Source organism: Scyliorhinus canicula, chromosome 7 (assembly GCF_902713615.1).
Source record: "Scyliorhinus canicula chromosome 7, sScyCan1.1, whole genome shotgun sequence".
Lineage (NCBI taxonomy): Eukaryota > Metazoa > Chordata > Chondrichthyes > Carcharhiniformes > Scyliorhinidae > Scyliorhinus > Scyliorhinus canicula.
The window spans coordinates 44213356-44231048 of NC_052152.1; the positions used below are offsets into that span (position 1 = coordinate 44213356).

Here is a 17693-nt window from a genome sequence, read left to right on the forward strand (position 1 = left end):
CAGTCATAATGCACAGTAATTTCTAGGTTTAAGGGATTGCTATTCATTAAATGGTAATTGTTTGCTAAATTACAAATATGTACTAATATACATGACCACCTATTGAACATTCAGAGATTTGTATTGTCTTCAGATATATATATATAAAGTAAACATATGCATTCATTAAGAGTAACTGTATCTCAAAATAGATCATTTGGATTTAATTGGCATTAAAAGTAATCATTACATGGGTGGTGCAGTGTTTGACACTGTTGCCTCGCAGCGCAGAGGACCCTGATTCGATCCCGACCCTGGGTCACTTTCCTTGTGGAGTTTGCACATTCTCCCCGGGTCTAACCCCTACAACCCAAAAGATGTGCACGGTAAGTGGATTGCCCCTTAATTGGAAAAAAAAGAATTGACCACTTTGAATTTTATTTTGAAAAAAAGTAATCTTTACAATTCTGTTTGCTAACATACACTAACCATCATTGGCTCTGATCTAGATATTTATTTATCAACAAACTCATTACAAAATGGCTGTTTGGTGACCACATAGAAAAATTCATGCATGGGCATCTTACAAAATTTCAGTGAGTACAAGTTTTATTAGCTTCAACTTCTATAAATGTTTGTTATTAGTAAATTGCGATATTAGTTTAACATTATATTAATGACAGGACATATGAAGTGATTACAGTTTAATACATTATATTCATGTTTATTTACTGTTCATCATTTTTCACTAAATTTCTCAGTTTTATAGTTAGTCATTTTTGCAAATCCTACTTAAATACATTGCAAAACAATTAATGATTGATGCAAATATTCATTTTTACAGTTTAACACATTGGTCCCAGTAATAGCAAATCACAGCAAAAATATGCTGCAGCTAAAGCAAAGGTAGAAGTTAAATTGCTCAGAAATGAGCCAAGATATCTACCATAATAACTGTGAGTTTGCCAGTGAACACAATGCAAAGACGAAGCCTGTGTTTTGTCCGCCAGGCTTCCTCGATTCCAGCTTTTCCTCTAACAGTTTCATGAGTATTAGATACAATCAGGTCTCTCTCCGTGCCATAGTATGTTCACTTTCCCTGAGAATCTGTGGCAGCAGCTGCTCATTAAACAGAAGATAATCATAACAATTTGACAAGAACAACAAATAGAGCCGCGTGAAGGACAAGAAAGAATGCAAATAGAAAGCTAACTGAAAGAAAAAGAACAGAAAATAGGAAAAACCCCAAATCAAGGTAACAGAAATTTAAAAGCTGTAATGGAGAGACTAAGGCAGAAAAAAATACAAAACTAAAAGAGAACAAAAGATAAAATCTGGATGAAATACAAGGTAAGAAACCAATGATGAGAAAAGAACAATTTATAAAAATTGTTATGGTTATGGTGCAACAAAAAAAAGTAAATGTGTGTTAATCCTCTGCATATTAAATGTGGTTGATTGTAAGTTTGTTCATTGGGGATTGTGATTTGCTAGAGGAATTAAGGCATTCAGGGGAGTAACATGCAATCAGGGCAGAAAGCAAGCATTGGGCCCGCTAATGCATATCTTTGTGGTACTACTTGACAATCAAGCTACCAGAAATGACAATCTGATGTCCAATCAGAAGTATGCAACCGACGATTTTTAATGATGCTTGTCTTAAGTTCACACACCGGCAGAATTTACAGCAATCTTAAATTCACAAAAATAAGGGTCATGTAATAAGTGAGATCCTGGGATTACAAAGCAGACATGGTTGTTTAGAAAAATACAGGGGAAGATAAAAGAGGAACAAAAAGCTTATGATAGTCACAAAAAAATCAACGCTGCAGATAGCCTACTGGAGATTAGAACGTACAGGGATCAAGTAAAAAAAGAATTACAGAAATCAAAGAGATGACATGAAAAATATTAGCAAGCAAGATTTTGAAGAGTAAAAGGATACTTAAGGAAAAATGTGACCTATCCGAGATGACGAAGGAAACCTGTGTGAAAATGCAGAGGATATGGGAGGAGTTTTAAACAAGTTTTGTTGTCTTTGTGCTCACAAAGGAAAGGATGATGTGGATATAGTAATCCAAGAGGAGCAGTGAAAAATTGGATAAAATCATTTGAAAAATATGTTTATTGAAATTTTTTTTGTCACAAACAAAATAATATAAAACAATTAATTCAAGTTACAATGACAAATAACATGACAAACAATTAAAAACACAAATTAACTTAACCCTCAACATTCGACTAAACCCCTTTACAACTGAAGGTGACTTAACTCTTTAAAAAAGGAAATGATTGGCTGTCAGCTTAGGTAGAACCCTTCTATTGACCTTCTCCGAATGTAAGAACAACATAAGGTCACCCAACGAAGTTGAGGCACTGAGTGGAGTAGGAGATCTTCACCCAAGCGGAACCTGTCTCTGGGCTAATAATGAGGCAAAGATGAGGACATCCGCCTTTACCTCCGTTTGTAGCACCGACGGGTCTGATACCCCGAAAATGGGCACCAGTGGGCATGGCTCCAGATCGACATTATGGGCAGAATTCTCCCCCCCCCCACGCCGGGTGGGAGAATCGTTGGGGCGCTGAGCGAGTTCCGCCACGCCGCCCCGGCACCCGCATGCGATTCTCCCACACACCCACAAACCGGCGCGGCGTGATTCACGGCTGGCCGCTGGGAGAATCGGGCGAGCGGCGATTCTCCAGTCCAAATGGGCCGAGCGGCCTGCCCAACACAACAGGTTCCTGCCGGCGCCGTCCACACCTGGTCGCTGCTGGCGGGAACAGCGCGGGAACGCTGGGGGAGGCAGCCTGTGGGAGGGGGAGGGGGTTCTTGCACCGGGGGGGTCTCAAAAGGGGTCTGGCCCGCGACCGGTGCCCACCGATCGGTGGGCCGGCCTCTCTGAAGGAGGACCTCCTTTCCTCCGCGCAAGATCCATCCGACATTTTTTGCGGGGTGGCTGCAGGGAGGACGGCAACCGCACATGCGCGGGTTGGTGCCGGCCAACCTGCGCATGCACGGGTGACTTCATTTATGTTGTGCCGGCCGCATAAATGACGCGGCGCCGCTCCTAAGCCTAGCTCCATACCTCATCATCCAGAATAAGTCCCAATTCACCCTCCCATTTCACCTTTACCTCATTCATGGGACCGATTCCCCTTATAGGATCTGGCCTTATCTCGCTGGCAGGGCCAGAGGAGGGAGTACCTCTGGAATTTACGGGAGAACTTTGGCGTAGGATGCTGCATCCCTGGAGGGGATTAAGGCTTAGTGGGAGGAAGAGTTGGGAGCGAAATTGGAGGAGGGGGTTGTGGTGTGAAGCCCTGCAAAGGGTGTACGGCAGTTTGTTGTGCACGAGGCTTGGGCTTATACAGTTAAGGGAAGTACTTAAGGCACATTTAACAAGGGCTAGGCTGAGTGCTGTTTGAGGGGTTGGAGGATAAATGTGAACGCTGAGGGAGGGCCCGGCGAATCATGTGTGTATTTGTTCTGTGCATGTCCTGAGCTGGTGAGATTATGGGTCTCCTTCAGCACCATGTTGCCGATTCTGCAAATGGAATTGGAGCCCAGTCCCCCAGGGGTCATATTTAGGGTGTCAGGTCTGCTGGAGCTGCAGACGGGTGCAGGGGCAGATGTCTTAGCCTTCGCCTCGCTGATCGCTTGTAGGCGGGTTCTGTTGGAGTGGAGTTCAATACGGCTGGGGATAATATGAAGTTTTTACACCTTGAGAAAATGAAGTACACCATAAGGGGTGCAGTTGAGGGCTTCTACAAAATATGACAGCCATTTATTCTGTACTTTAAAGAGCTAGGGAGCGATTCTTCGAGCCCCGCGCCGGAGAATCGCAGCAACCGCGTCACGACGCCTGACGCCGGCGCGCGATTCTCCGAGGTGCGGAGAATCTGTGCCATTTGCGCCGCCACGGATGGGCCAAGCGGCTGCACGGATATGACAGAGTCCCGCCGGCGCCATTCACCCCTGGTCGCTGCCGGTGGGAACTCTGCGCGAAGGGTTGGGGGGTGGCCTGTGTGTGGGGTCTGGCCCGATGGGGTCTGGCCCGCGACTGGGGCCCACTGATCAGCGGGCCGGCCTCTCTCCCCCCCACCCGAGCTTACTTTCCTGCGCCATTTTGGGTCGGGGCCGGGGTCCCCCACGCATGCGCTGGTTGGCGCGGCGAAGGGAGGCTGGAGCCGCGTGAAGTGCTCCAGCGCCGTTCTGGTCCCCTGTGGGGGACAGAATTGGTTGTCCCTGTGCCCGTTTTGTTCCGTCGTGAAACATGACGGTGTTCACGATGGCGCGAACACTTTGTCTCCATTTTGGAGAATCGCCCCACTAGTCACTGTAAGCTGTTGGGGCGGGATACCATTATTTCTTTGGTTTGTTTTTATTATTGTTTTGAACTTTATCAACATGTTTAATAAAAAGATTTTTTTTTTAAAAATCAGGTCATCAATACACAAAATAATTCTTCCCCCCCGTCCCTCAACCAGACCTGGCCAAGGACAAAATCCTCTTCAACAGGGAGGAGGGTGGTGCCAAGGGGAAAGAGGGTAAAGCCGTGCACAAAAAAAATCATGAATCTGGCAGTATCTAAACAAATGGGAACCAGGGAGTTGAAATTTCGCCGACAGCTCCTAAAGCTAACAAACCAAGCCCCTCACGAACAAGTCCCCAAACCGCTGCAAACCCCCTCCCTCCCGTGACCTAAATGTCGAGCTTAGACCCACTGGCAAAAAGAGGTGATTATTGCAGATAGAAGCCAGCAAAGACATGGAACTAAGTTTGAAATGCTGTCTGAACTACTTCCAGATTTTCAGGATGGACACTGAAGTGATGCTCAATCATGGACTGCCCGGATTCCCAGTTAACGAAAGCTGGATCTGGCACGGCGAAAAGGTAGCAGCCCCAGATAGGCTTCCCTCCCTGAGGGATTAACCGGAAAGTATTCCCTCCAGATGTGGAGGGCCGATGCTTGTGGGTGGTTCCCTGTATCCATGGGGGTCATTTATTTCAGATGCCAATCAGAAGGTGGTAAACCCCATGTCTGTGGAGCCAGCAAGGTCGGCTCTATCAGGCTCGGCCCGGCCTAACTGACAGCACAAACCACAACCCCCAGAACAGAGTGCTAGAGAATCTGGAGAGAAAACACCACTGTGCTGGAGAGATACATGTGGGTTTTCTCACTGAAATTGACACTCTGAAAAATTATTGGAAGATTCTGCCCAATGGGTTTAAAACACATTATGATTCCTGCGGTAAACCATGGTATTGCATTGCATTGTGTTGTGTTATACATGCCTGGGCTTGTCCAGGCTGGCTCCGCCTGTGGCTCCTCCCCTCGGGATCATGTATAAAAGTGGCAAGTCTCCGCCTCTGACCTAGTTCGGGTCCAGAGGCCAGGAGGCTTGCTGTTTAGTGTATTAAAGCCTCAGTTACGTTCATCGCTCGTCGTGTGTTTATCTTTTTTTTTTGGAAATGTTTTTTATTGAGTTTTCAAATTTTATATCCAACAAATTACAAATTATTAGAAAAAAACACGCAAAAATTAACATGTATATTTACAGGCAAGCATCTTCACAATAACAACTGTGGCCACCCCCTTTAGCCGGCATACATATTTTATATTCCCCAATATGGCCGAGGCACATGTTTATAGGCATTTATTTACAATTTGGTTTTGGGCCTTAGCTTGCCATCAGACTGTCGCTTGCGGCTTTGTCCTTCCATTTTTTTGGTATAATTTTTATTCACGTTTTCAACAACAAATTGTAACGCAACAGAGAAAAACAGTAACCCCTCCCCTCCAATACAAAAACAATAAATTGACAAGAAAAAGAAATAAGCATAAAACCATGAGAACAAACCCCCATAACGAACCCGTAGCCCCCCCCCCCCCCCCCCCCCCCCCCCGGCTACCTTCCCCCGATTCCTGCACATTTTCCCGATTCTTGGCCACCCGGCTATTCTTCCTCTTGTTCGTTGGCCTTAAACAGATCCCAGAACAATTGCATGAATAGCTCCCACATTCTGTGGAAGCCGTCGTCTGACCCTCGGATGGCGAATTTGATTTTCTCCATTTGGAGAGATTCCGAGAGGTCGGACAGCCAGTCTGCAGCTCTGGGTGGTGCTGCTGACCGCCAGCCAAACAGGATTCTACGGCGGGCGATCAGGGAGGCAAAGGCAAGGGCGGCTGCCCTCCTCCCCAGGAATAGATCTGGCTGGTCTGAAACCCCGAAGACCGCCACTATCGGGCATGGCTCCACCCTCACCACTTTGGACATAGCCTCGAAGAAGGCTGTCCAGTACTCCACAAGTCTGGGGCAAGGCCAGAACATGTGGGCGTGGTTGGCCGGGCCTCTTTGGCACCGTTCACATCTGTCCTCCTCCTCCGGGAAGAACCTACTCATACGGTTTCTTGTTAAGTGGGCTCTATGTACCACTTTTAGTTGCGTCAGGCTGAGCCTTGCGCACGTGGAGGTGGAGTTGACCCTATGCAGTGCTTCGCTCCAGAGTCCCCACCCTATCTCAATCCCCAGGTCATCCTCCCATTTCTTTCTTGTTGCGTCCAGTACGGTGTCGGCCCTTTCTACCAGTCGGTCATACATGTCGCTACAGTTCCCTTTATCTAGGATACTTGTGTCCAGTAGGTCTTCCAGTAGTGTCTGTCGTGGCGGTTGTGGGTACGTCCTTGTCTCCTTTCGTAAGAAGTTTTTGAGCTGCAGATACCATAGCTCGTTCCCCCTGGCTAGCCGAAATTTGCTCGTCGTGTGTTTATTGATGGCATATCAATTTAGTACACTAAACTCCTAAAGATGAACTCATCACTCAAGCCTGATCGCCTGGAGCTAGACCCACAGGCAGCCGATGCCACAGAAACATTTGAGCACTGGCTAAGCTGCTTCAAAGCGTACCTCGGATCCTTCACCGAAGACTTCACAGACCTCCAGAAGAAGTAGGTCCTCCACTCACGGGTGAGCCCAAGAGTCTTTCTTCTCATCAGGGACGCCCCCTCGTATACGGAAGCAATAATGCTGCTGAAGGGACAATACGTGAAATCCGTTAACGAGGTGTATGCTAGGCACCTCCTCGCCATGAGACGGCAATGCCCTGGGCGATATCGGCTACCCAGCGCACGGAGCTGCTGATCAGGAACGCTTATGTCGCAGGCATGAAATCTAACTATATCCGCCAGCGATTACTAGAAGGGGGGACACTCGGCCTCCCAGAGACAGTGAAAATCCCCAACTCGCTGAAGGTGGCCTCCCAGAACATGGAGGCCTACACCTCTAACCGCGCGGCACCCTCGTGGGCCTAGCCATCAACCGACCCCGGTGCCATGCAAGCCTGTGCCGCGCAGCGGCCTGCCAACGCCAGAGGCCCGAGGTGCTAATTTTGCGGCCAGAGTAATCACCCCAGGCAACGCTGCCCGGCACGGAACGCAACGTCTGTGGGAAGAAGGGCCATCTTACAAAAGCCTGCCAGGCCCGATCTCCCTCTAAAACTTCTAGGCCCAGCAGCACTGCCTGCTTCATGTTGGGGCCGCCCCCAGCTGCCGCGCCACCCGCCATGTGCGACCCATGGGCGCCGCCATCTTCGCCGCCAACTTCAATTTTGGCCACCACGTGTGACCCATTGGGGCTGCCATCTTTAACGCATCCTCCAATCGCACGCATGACCCAGGGGGGTGCCATCTTGGATGCCATCGCCACTGCCATCCGCCACGCACGACCCATGGGGGCCGCCATCTTGGACGCCATCGCCGATGCCACCCGCCACACGCGACTCATGGGGGCCGTCATCTTGGGACCACTCCGCAGCATCCTAGGAGCCCAGCTCACCCGACCGTACGCTGGCCGCCGCTACCTCCAACCAGCCTACCAACCAAGTTTATTTTTAGATATTATCCAATTTAATGGCCATTTAGGACAATGCACTTCGCTGATTGAAGTAGAGTCAGGGTGCTGGCAGAGGGTCTTGTGTAACTACTGCAATTAACAAGGTTATGAGGGTATGCAGTGTTGATGAGAAAACATTTGATCAACACCCTTACCTTGACCACTCTAGTCAAATCATTAAGCTTTTTCCTAGGTTGAATCCATGAACTGGGTGGTAATGCTCCTGGTATTGACCCTGTTGGCAATGTCCTTTAACTGTCTCCTCTCCAGCAGCATGAAGGTTTCCTACTCCTGGCTTCTGCTCTGCATAGAATAGAATGCCTACAGTTCATAAGGAGGCCATTCTGCTCATCGAGTCTGCACCGACCCTCCGAAAGAGCACACTAACTAGGCCACTCCCCTGCTTTAATCCCAGCTAACCTTTGGACACTGAGGGGCAATTTAGTGTGGCTTAGCCACCTAACCTGCATATCTTTAGACTATGGGAGGAAACCCACGCAGACACAGGGAGAATGTGCAAACTCCACACAGTCACCCAAAGTCCGAATTAAACCTGGGATCCTTGCACTGCGAGGCAGCCATGCTAACCACTGTTCCACCATACCACCCCGACATGCATCCTGCACTAAACCCTCCAGTGCAGTATCAGAGAGCTTTGGTCCCTTGTCTCGCCCAGCTTCAGCCATTTCACTGATCCAAAAGCAAAGTGCTGCAGATGCTGGAAATCTGAAATAAAGACAAAAAATTGTGGAAAACCTCAGCAGTTCTGACGTCTCGGCCTGAAAATTCAACTTTTTTTCTCCACAGATGCTGCCTGACGGGTTTTCCCAGTAGCATGAACTCCTCCCAATATAAACTGCATCCCCATCCTTGGCTCCCCTTTATTGGCATGTAGTCAATAAATTGCTGAAGTCCATGTGATGAAGGTGCTCTTATTTTGTTGGCTGAGCCAGGACTTCCCACATCCCAAAATTATAACTTAAAATGCAGTCCTCTTCAAGGAAGACCCAAAGCAAAGAGGGATCAAACACAAATCACTTGCACTGGATGGAATGTATGCCATTGTCTTGAGGTCAGAATATTTTTGCTTTGATTGGTGAAGCAGCGCTGCAAAATGTTAAAAGCACCTTTTACTGGAAATAGTTATGGGTGCCCTGCTCCACTGCCCCTATAGTTAACCAGCCATTTCCTCCTGGAAAGCTTTAGCTCCTTCTTCACCATTCACCGCCTATAAAAGGTACCTGTATGGACAGCATTATTTTTCTCACCTTTGAATGAATGGAAAAACCTTCTTGACAAGTGGCATCGTGAACTGAATCTTACCTCTCAAAAATGCATTGTGGGCATTAAAATAGAGGTCAAATTTTTGAAGCAGGAACCACCTGCCTTTAATCCATTCACTTCAGGGTTTTAACGAGGCCGGACGGTGGCGACGGTGGGGTGTGCGCGATGCTTGATCATTTCAATTTTGTCATGAAGCTGCTTCATTCTAATAGTCATTCTATTTTTAACTGATATTGGGCCTCATGAAACCTGACCAACAGCTTAAGGCCAGGAAGATTTTTTTTGCACTGGGCCTGACGAGCTATCCAGTAAACCACCGCCTACACTATTGTGTTAGGTACACTGGTCTAACACTGGCTGCAACTGGATGCAACTTAGATCAGAAAGATACTCCAGACCTTGAAGTTAGTTCAATCAGGTTTATTGAACTAGTGGCACAGTGAGTTTGACTCTCTGCTAACTTAAGTGTGGTTACTCTGTCTGACTGAACCAGACTAGCTCTTAGCCACGTGGTGGAGGTATGAGATTGTAACAACACCTTTGACTGACTCTCTAGATGTTCATCAGTGGAAAGAGGCGAAGTGTGAGTGCCTCGCGTCTATTATAGTCAGATCCCACCCCTGAGTGTCCTGCCTGCTTATTGGTCATGTCCTGTTCTCTGTGTCCATTAGCTGCTTGTCCGTATATCATTGTGTGTGTCTGCATGTCATGACATACACCACTGTGATCTGTCTTCTCCAAAAGGCCATCTACTCCACCCCACCTTACTCCCACCCCGTTCTCTCCCAAAACCCAGCACCATACTTGTATGCTGTCAGATTGGCTCAACTTGTGTTATATTGGAAGGAGTTAACAGGCTGCCTGTGCACTGAAACCTGCAGAACAAAATTTAGCAATGTCCTGCAGTTAAAAATTAATGCATCTTCAAACTGAAATCCAGGCTGTTGTTTAAGCATGTCAGTGGCATACTTAATAGTAACTCTGGTGCTGTTATGGGCTTCACTATATTGGTCTCCAAAGCTGTTGTGGGATACGGTGGTTCCAACCAATGTCAGAGTCTGGGCTGCAAAGGATACATGTGATTTCCTAAAGCTAACTCTTCAATCAGTGGAGGCCCATGAAGAGCTAAGAGTTGCCAACCCTTCAGGATTGTCCTTGACTCTCAAGGAATTCCAGATCAATAACTGGTGCAAGGCAAGAGAAATGTCATGACTGCTTTTCTTGCCAGTTTCTTTAAACACTTTAATTTATTGGAAAAATATTCGACACAGATAAAAAGGTTGGTTACAGTTTGACTGTCGATCAAACGATCAGGTGATTGTGAGCCTGGTTGCTTTCCAATTAGCTGTGGAAGGTGCGCTGAGGATAGACAAGGATGAGAGTGGGGTGTTTGGAGTTCACGTGATAAGACCTCCAGGAATATGACCAAACAGAGTTGGCAATATAGTTAGGGCTGAATCTTAACTCCCAAAAACTGGTGGGTTCGAAAAGTGTAAAACGCCTGGGAAAGGAACCAAACCTACCAACTTGAGGTTTTAACAGAGGCTCATGGGAAGCAGGTTGATCATTTATGTGTTATAATGAGGCTTATGCCTTTATTTAAAAAGTCATTCAACTTTTAACTACAGGTGGCTGGGTTTCCCAGGCCATGGGAACTCAGAAACCTAAAGGAATAGAAATGGGCTGAATCAATGAATAGGTGCTTTTTCAGGACGAGTGCTTCCTCCAAGCCTAACAAGCTAGAGAGTAGGCATACCCTTTGGACCACCACAAACCCCTCTCTCCTGACTACATCACTGGCACTGGACTTCCCTTTTGACCTCATACATCATCTACTATCCGCCCCCCACCCCCCCTCCCCCACCCCCATCCCTCTACCACCACCATTTCCGTACAGCATCAACATTGGGTCCCCTGGATCACCATTGGACTTCTATTACCACCATCAGACCTGACTACTATTGGACTCACACTGTCACCATTATTGGAGCCTCACTGCTGGAACCAATGACCACCATGGGCCGTCCCACCCTCAGAATCCAGAACCTGACTGTAGTTTGGACTTTCTCTCATGATTTGGAATCCCCAGACCACCATCTGATCTCCTATCCACCCCATGATCCGATCTCCCATTCCAGTGATCTCTTCTGGAGGCTTTGGCCCTTCAAAGCTGACTTTGCAGCAGAGAGGTCTTGAGCTTGTCAATAGGTTCTCTGTGGGTGGGAGCCCAACTTAAAGGAGATTGCACTTAAATTATGCAGGATATTTGGGGAGCCATTCTCTTTGGTTTGCCACCTTGCAACAGCCCCTTTGCATAAAAGGGGCATGTAGGGCAGCACGTTAGCACAAGTGGATAGCACTGTGACTTCACAGCCCAGGGTCCCAGGTTCGATTCCCCGCTGGGTTATTGTCTGTGCAGAGTCTGCACGTTCACCCTGTGTCTGCGTGGGTTTCCTCCGGGTGCTCTGGTTTCCTCCCACAGTCCAAAGACGTGCAGGTTAGGTGGATTGGCCATGCTAAATTGCCCTTAGTGTCCAAAAAGGTTGGGAGGGGTTATTGGGTTGCGGGGATAGGGTGGAAGTGAGAGCTTAAGTGGGTCGGTGCAAACTCGATGGGCTGAATAGCCTCCTTCTGCACTGTATGTTCTATGTCCTATGTAAAACATGCCTCCAGACTAAAGTTCAGGCCAATGCGTCAGGCTGTTCCCTGGGAAGTGGGCATAAAGGTGCAAAATGTCATTGCTGTCGTCAGTAACAACATTTCTGTCCATGTAAACATTGGGTTATTCATGTAAAGTCTTGATGGTCACATGGAATTCATCCAAGACCAGGCAGCTGTGAGAATTCAGTCAGTGGGAGCAAGTTCGGAATCCTCTCCAGCTGCTGAATTATTTCCTTTTGGAAACAAATGAAGTGCTCCTCTGGGTAGGCCTGCCACCTACAACATGGCTGTGCATCTGTGAAGGCTGATTTGACTGTTGTGGTTAGAGGGATCAAGGGGAATTTAAAAAAACTAAAGGCTATTGTCATCTTCACAGTCAATGGTAGAACATTGCCCTTTTTGGAGCTGATGGTGGAACTGTTGCAGAAGGCGGCATAACTCTGCCATTCTTTCTTTGGTGACTCAAAGACAATGAAAACAAGTCTCCTCAGGTCACCCCCGGTACAATTGTTGGAGTTCAACTAAAATGGAACCTTCTTTAATGAGCAAAAGGCCAATGCATGTAATGCAAAATGGTCTGATAAACTACAGTGAAAACACTGCAATGCAAACTGCAGCAAGACAGTCTGCAAGGATTTTTTTAAAGCACATCATAACAATGGAATGAATTTACCTGGTTTATATGACTGAGCATTTTCTGGTGGGGTTAAGAGCCTTTCACAAAATTTTAAAATTTGGTTTGGGTCTCAATTCACGTATTTTTTAACATTTGTAAAGAATAACTGAGCTGCAGCATATGCTAGCAAATTCCAGGTTTTAGCTCAGCAAAAATAGTCATTGGAAAATTGGGTGTAGAAAGATCAGATTATGTGAGGTCAAAAATTGATTTTCTGTCTAGTGCATGCTGTGATGGAGAATCTGTTATATAGCCAAGGGTTAATAATCTAAGGCTGCTGAAAGAAATGGGCCAGTTGAGGTCAGTTACACAGGAAATGTAATTAGACGGGGGAAAAAAAATCAAGATTCTACAAAAGCGGGAAGGTTTTACATTTCGTTGACTGCCTTCTTCCAGTTGATTTTTTGACTCAGATTGAATTTGTACCTCACTGTCCTTGCAAACAACCATCTCTGTTTCAACTTCCTTTTCCTGTCCAGAGTCCTCGAATGTATTCTTGCTTCCCAAATGTGCTAATTTTACCCAGAAAACCTCTGTTTGAACCTCCAATAGGATATTTGCCACAGCACTGAAACAACACTTAGCAGAGTCACAAATGATAGCCTATATGACTGTGACAAAGGAAAACTTTCCCTCCTCGCCCTTCTTGGCGGCTCTGCAGCCTTTCACATGGTCGGCCGCATTATCCTCTTCTGACGTTTCTCCAATGTCGTTCAGCTATGTGGTGCTTTCAGGAGGTTCCATTCTAACCTATTGAATCATAGTAACAGAGTCTTATTCATAATGCTCTCTCCTCCCCAGTGTGTCCAATTGTTCCAGATTTTCTCTGTCTGTCCCGTAATTTGGTGTTTCGTCTTGTGTCCCAGGTCAGGCCTTCCTGGGACACAGGGTTGGATTCTCTGCGGTGGAGAGAAATGCAAAAACATTTCCGATGTCTCCTGCGGGCGCCGTCATAGAGGTTCATGCACCGTGCCAATGGGAGGATGCAAATAGGTGAAATTGACCCATTGGAATCCTATTAACGGGCTGGGCATCAGATTCTACATGCCACCATGATTCTCCAGCTGTCTGGGCCAGGATTCACGTGAGTATGGATTGGTGCAGGTATTTCCTGGTGTGGCCCTGGCATGGTTGACCTCGTGGTGGGCCAAGGGGGGTAAGTCTTCAAGGTGGGTGTCCCCGAAGTCCATCGGAGGGTCCCCCTGCACAATGCAGAGCCTCCCCACAAATGAACCCCCCACCCCCATAAGAGCTCCCTGCCTGAAAACCAGAGAGCATTCCAGACTGAGACAGTGAAAAATTCACTGCTTTAAAACTTACCTACACCTGCTGCCACAGTCAGAGAAAGCAGCAGCTGTAAATTCGTAGAAAGCTAAAACTGCGGGCTGGATTCTGCAAAAATGGGGCTATGTCCCCACGCCGGCTTAAAAATGCTGACGTTTCACTTCCCATTTTCCTGCAAAAAATAAACTTACATGCAGGAAGCAAGCAGGGACCCGGGGAGCTTCTCGCAGACTTCCGGTTCTGAGTCCGCGCATGCGCATGGCGGTGGCCTCCAGCAGCCGTGCCGAACGCCATGGCAGACTCGGACCGCGAGCCATCATCAAGAAACAAGGCCCCAGGGCAGCACGGTGGTGCAGTGCGGCCTCACGGCGCCAAGGTCCCAGGTTCGATCCCAGCTCTGGGTCACTGTCCGTGTGGAGTTTTCACATTCTCCCTGTGTTTGTGTGGGTTTCGCCCCCACATCCCAAAAATGTGCAAGTTAGGTGGATTGGCCACGCTAAATTGCCCCTTAATTAGAAAACATGAATTGGGTACGCTAAATTTAAAAAAAGAAGAAACATGGTCTCCCCCATCAGGCCTGTGCCCCTGCATCGGACCGGCCTGATCGCCGCCCGGGCCGCCCATAAAGCCACCCCCGGTGCTGGATTCCCCTGCCGCCCACAAGGGCGGCCACGGATTGAGTCCGCAGCCACCGCACGAGAGTCCCGACCAGCTAGATGTGGTTCGAACCACTGCCGTCGGGAAATCGGCCGGTCAGGATTGGAGAATCATTGGGAGGGCCTCTGCCAATGGCCCCTCAGTCGCATGGCATGATTGAGGGACGAGCGATTCTCCAGGGCTCGGAGAATCGCCGGAGCGGCGCCGGTCGCGATCCAGTCGTGAATATCGATTCTCCGCCCCTGCACCAAACGTGATTTTGGCGTGGGGCTGTGGAAAATCCAGCCACACATCTCTAGGATTTAAATCCCCTCAGATCATGATCTGCAAGGCTTTCATTCACATCAATGGGAAATTGTTTGTACAAGGCTGTGGCTGATAGCCTCCACACAGCCAGCTGTCTGGATTGTTTAATTACATTTCCCTTCATGCTTGAATGGATTTCAAGTATCCAGCTGTTAACTAACCACAATGTTTAGAAACATCGAGCTATGATTAACAGCTCTTGAACACATCAAAAGCAGTAAAGTGCTCTCACTTCCTCTGCAGAAAGCACTTTATTGCTTCCAGGCAAGGGACTCTGTTATGGCCGGAGACAGGAGGGAGGTTTCTCTGGTAGGGGATCATTGGGTGTGGGGGGTCGGGTCACCCTCGTACTGTTGGGGGGGGGGGGCGGTGACCCTAGCAATTCCCGTGGTGGGGGAGGGGAAATTGGGTTGTGGGGGTGGGAGGGAAGAGGGAACCAGCTGCCGGACCTCGCGGTCGGGCTGCCCACTCAAAATGCCAGCCCAACAACAGAATTAATGACGGAGTCCCTCACAATCTCTGCCATGCATAGACTTGCATGGCAAGGGATAATGTATTGCCTCTGGGTGCCCACTCCCAGCACGAGCGCAGATCAGAGGTGATTCACCTCCAACGGGAGATCATACTCCCAAACAGAGAAGCAAGCCAGCAGATTGCCCCAGACTAGATCTGTTCCAAGAAACAATATTTCTATGCATGTGTCAGGCCTAGCACGTTCTGCTTTAATTTCTCCCACCACCATCTTCACTCCCCTCCGACCACCAGCTCTAACAGGTCTGGCAGAACCAACCACTATTACAGATTGGCCCACAAACCAGAGGGTCCCTTAATTTTTTGCTCGGAGTTGGTCTCCCTGCACTTCTCACTCCCGCACACTAGGGCGGATTTTTCAGGGGCTGGAGGTATTTCTTATGCCCCCGACTGAAACGTCTGCTCAGCCTGGCCACCCGAACCCCTGCTGTTCTGCAGCATTATTACCCTGGGAGCAACCTTAACTGCACCGCCATCTGGAGGAAGTTCCATGGTACTGTGCTGGAGAGCTGTAGATCAATCTGATAGTCAACAGCTCTGCCGTCCCTACAGTACTGGGATCGGGGAGTGAACACAGCTGGAACTACAGGCAGTCTTTAAAGAAGGAGTGTCACAGATTTGGGACTTCAGCATGGTCTGGGGATTTTGGATGGACCTGTTGATGCACCCCAGCAAGGGCAGGGTGCACCCCAGTGAGGGGAGGGTGCACCCCAGCAAGGGCAGGGTGCACCCCAGCGAGGGGAGGGTGCACCCCAGCGAGGAGAGGGTGCACCCCAGCGAGGAGAGGGTGCACCCCAGTGAGGGGAGGGTACACCCCAGTGAGGGGAGGGTGCACCCCAGTGAAGGGAGGGTGCACCCCAGTGAGGGGAGGGTGCACCACAGTGAGGGGAGGGTGCACCCCAGTGAGGGGTTGGTGAAGTTTGCCCAGTTTTAGAGACAGGCAGCAGGAAGCTCATACAGGGTTATAACCTTGGGGGGTGGGGGGGAAATAGGGAGACAGGGTGCCTCTGATGGGCACAGGCTACCCCCACCGATAGGAGGTATCTCTCTCCCCCTCCTGCTAACAACAGTGGATGTGGTGAAAGCTGCCACGCTGCCCACCTTGCCACCACCGTCCCCTACCACACATACTATAGTGGCAGAGGCAGGCTGTGGTCCTTTGGTGGCCAATACAGGTTAATTAAGGGCCTCCATAAGCAGCTGCCTGAATCCCCCCAAATTTGGTTTCATTTTTGGCCCCAGCCCCTTCCAGTATGCTGGTGGGGGTGAGATGGGGGGTACTGTAAAATCAGTCCAGTGTACGCAAGCGTCACCAAGCTTAAGCACCTCTCAATTTCTCCACTGTTGCTAAATTAACAGACTGCTTATGAAATCCAGAAATTTCCTCCAATTGAATATCGGGAAGACCCCATTCCAATATCCATCTTTCGCTACAGACTCCAGCCTGGCAACAGTCTGAAACTGAACAAGTCTATTCACAACCTTGGTGCCATATTTGACTCTGAGATGCATTTATGATCAAATACTCGTGGCCAGGGCCTAGTGGGTAGGTTGCAGATGATGCCAAATATTGGGGCCTGGGAGCGAGGGGAGCTTGAGCCCAATGCTTTAAATGAAGTTCCCGTTGTCCTTCAGATGAGCGCAGACCTAAAAGACCAGGTTTCAAAAGAAATTGGAACTATAAACCTGGGAATGGTTTTGAAAGCCCGTCTTTCAGGTTCGTTTCATAGAGTTGCTGCGCTGCGGCTTCTGAACTTTAGGCAGCTCCATGTCTCCCATTTGTTTTCAAAAATCACGAAAGGGCAACAGCAGGACATTCTTGGTTGAAAAATGGTCAGTGAAGTTAGCATTTTAGAGTCGATTGGGTGCTTTGTGGGGGGGGGGGGGGGGGGGGGGGTGAGGTTGAGTCATCTTTCAGGTTCAGTACCATAACATTTAATACAAAATTATTTTTTGAATTTTAACCAGCATATAAATAGCAGTCTAAATTTTTATTACGCTCTTAAGTAGCCATAGCTCAGATAGCATGCTGTGTTGGTGGATCAGAGGCTTGGGAATCTTGGGCCTTATCAAAATAAATATACGAAACGAAAAGCTGGAACTGATGCAACACCGTGTGCTGACTAACATCACCCATTTCATTACTCTTGCTAGGCCTGGGATTGAAATCCTTATTTGCCACTAAGAGATTGCTTTAAGAAAATGCTCACAAATCTCTCCATCCCAGGTTCACCCCACTCTGCACCATCCTATTTAAAATCTAGCAGAAGGTGGCCACAGCATGGGACTAACATTTCTCTGGCGGTGAGGATTCCCGTTCTTCCATTGTAACTTCGGCAAAAGAAATACATTGAAATCCCAGAGAAACAGCATAAAAGGGGTTTTTTTTTGCCATAAAAGGGCCTTTATAGAAACCCAATCC

At 48.2% G+C, this 17693-nt stretch overlaps 1 long non-coding RNA gene across 1 annotated transcript in view; it reads right to left on the minus strand.

Annotated features, from left to right (window-relative positions):
- Positions 1 to 229: 229 nt before the first annotated feature.
- Positions 230 to 17693, minus strand: part of LOC119968918 — a 45305-nt gene continuing 27841 nt past the window's right edge. The window contains exons 2-3 of the long non-coding RNA XR_005461266.1: positions 926 to 1098; positions 230 to 342 (exon numbers count right to left, since the gene is read on the minus strand). This is a non-coding gene — a long non-coding RNA (uncharacterized LOC119968918). The remainder of the gene's footprint in view (positions 343 to 925; positions 1099 to 17693) is intronic.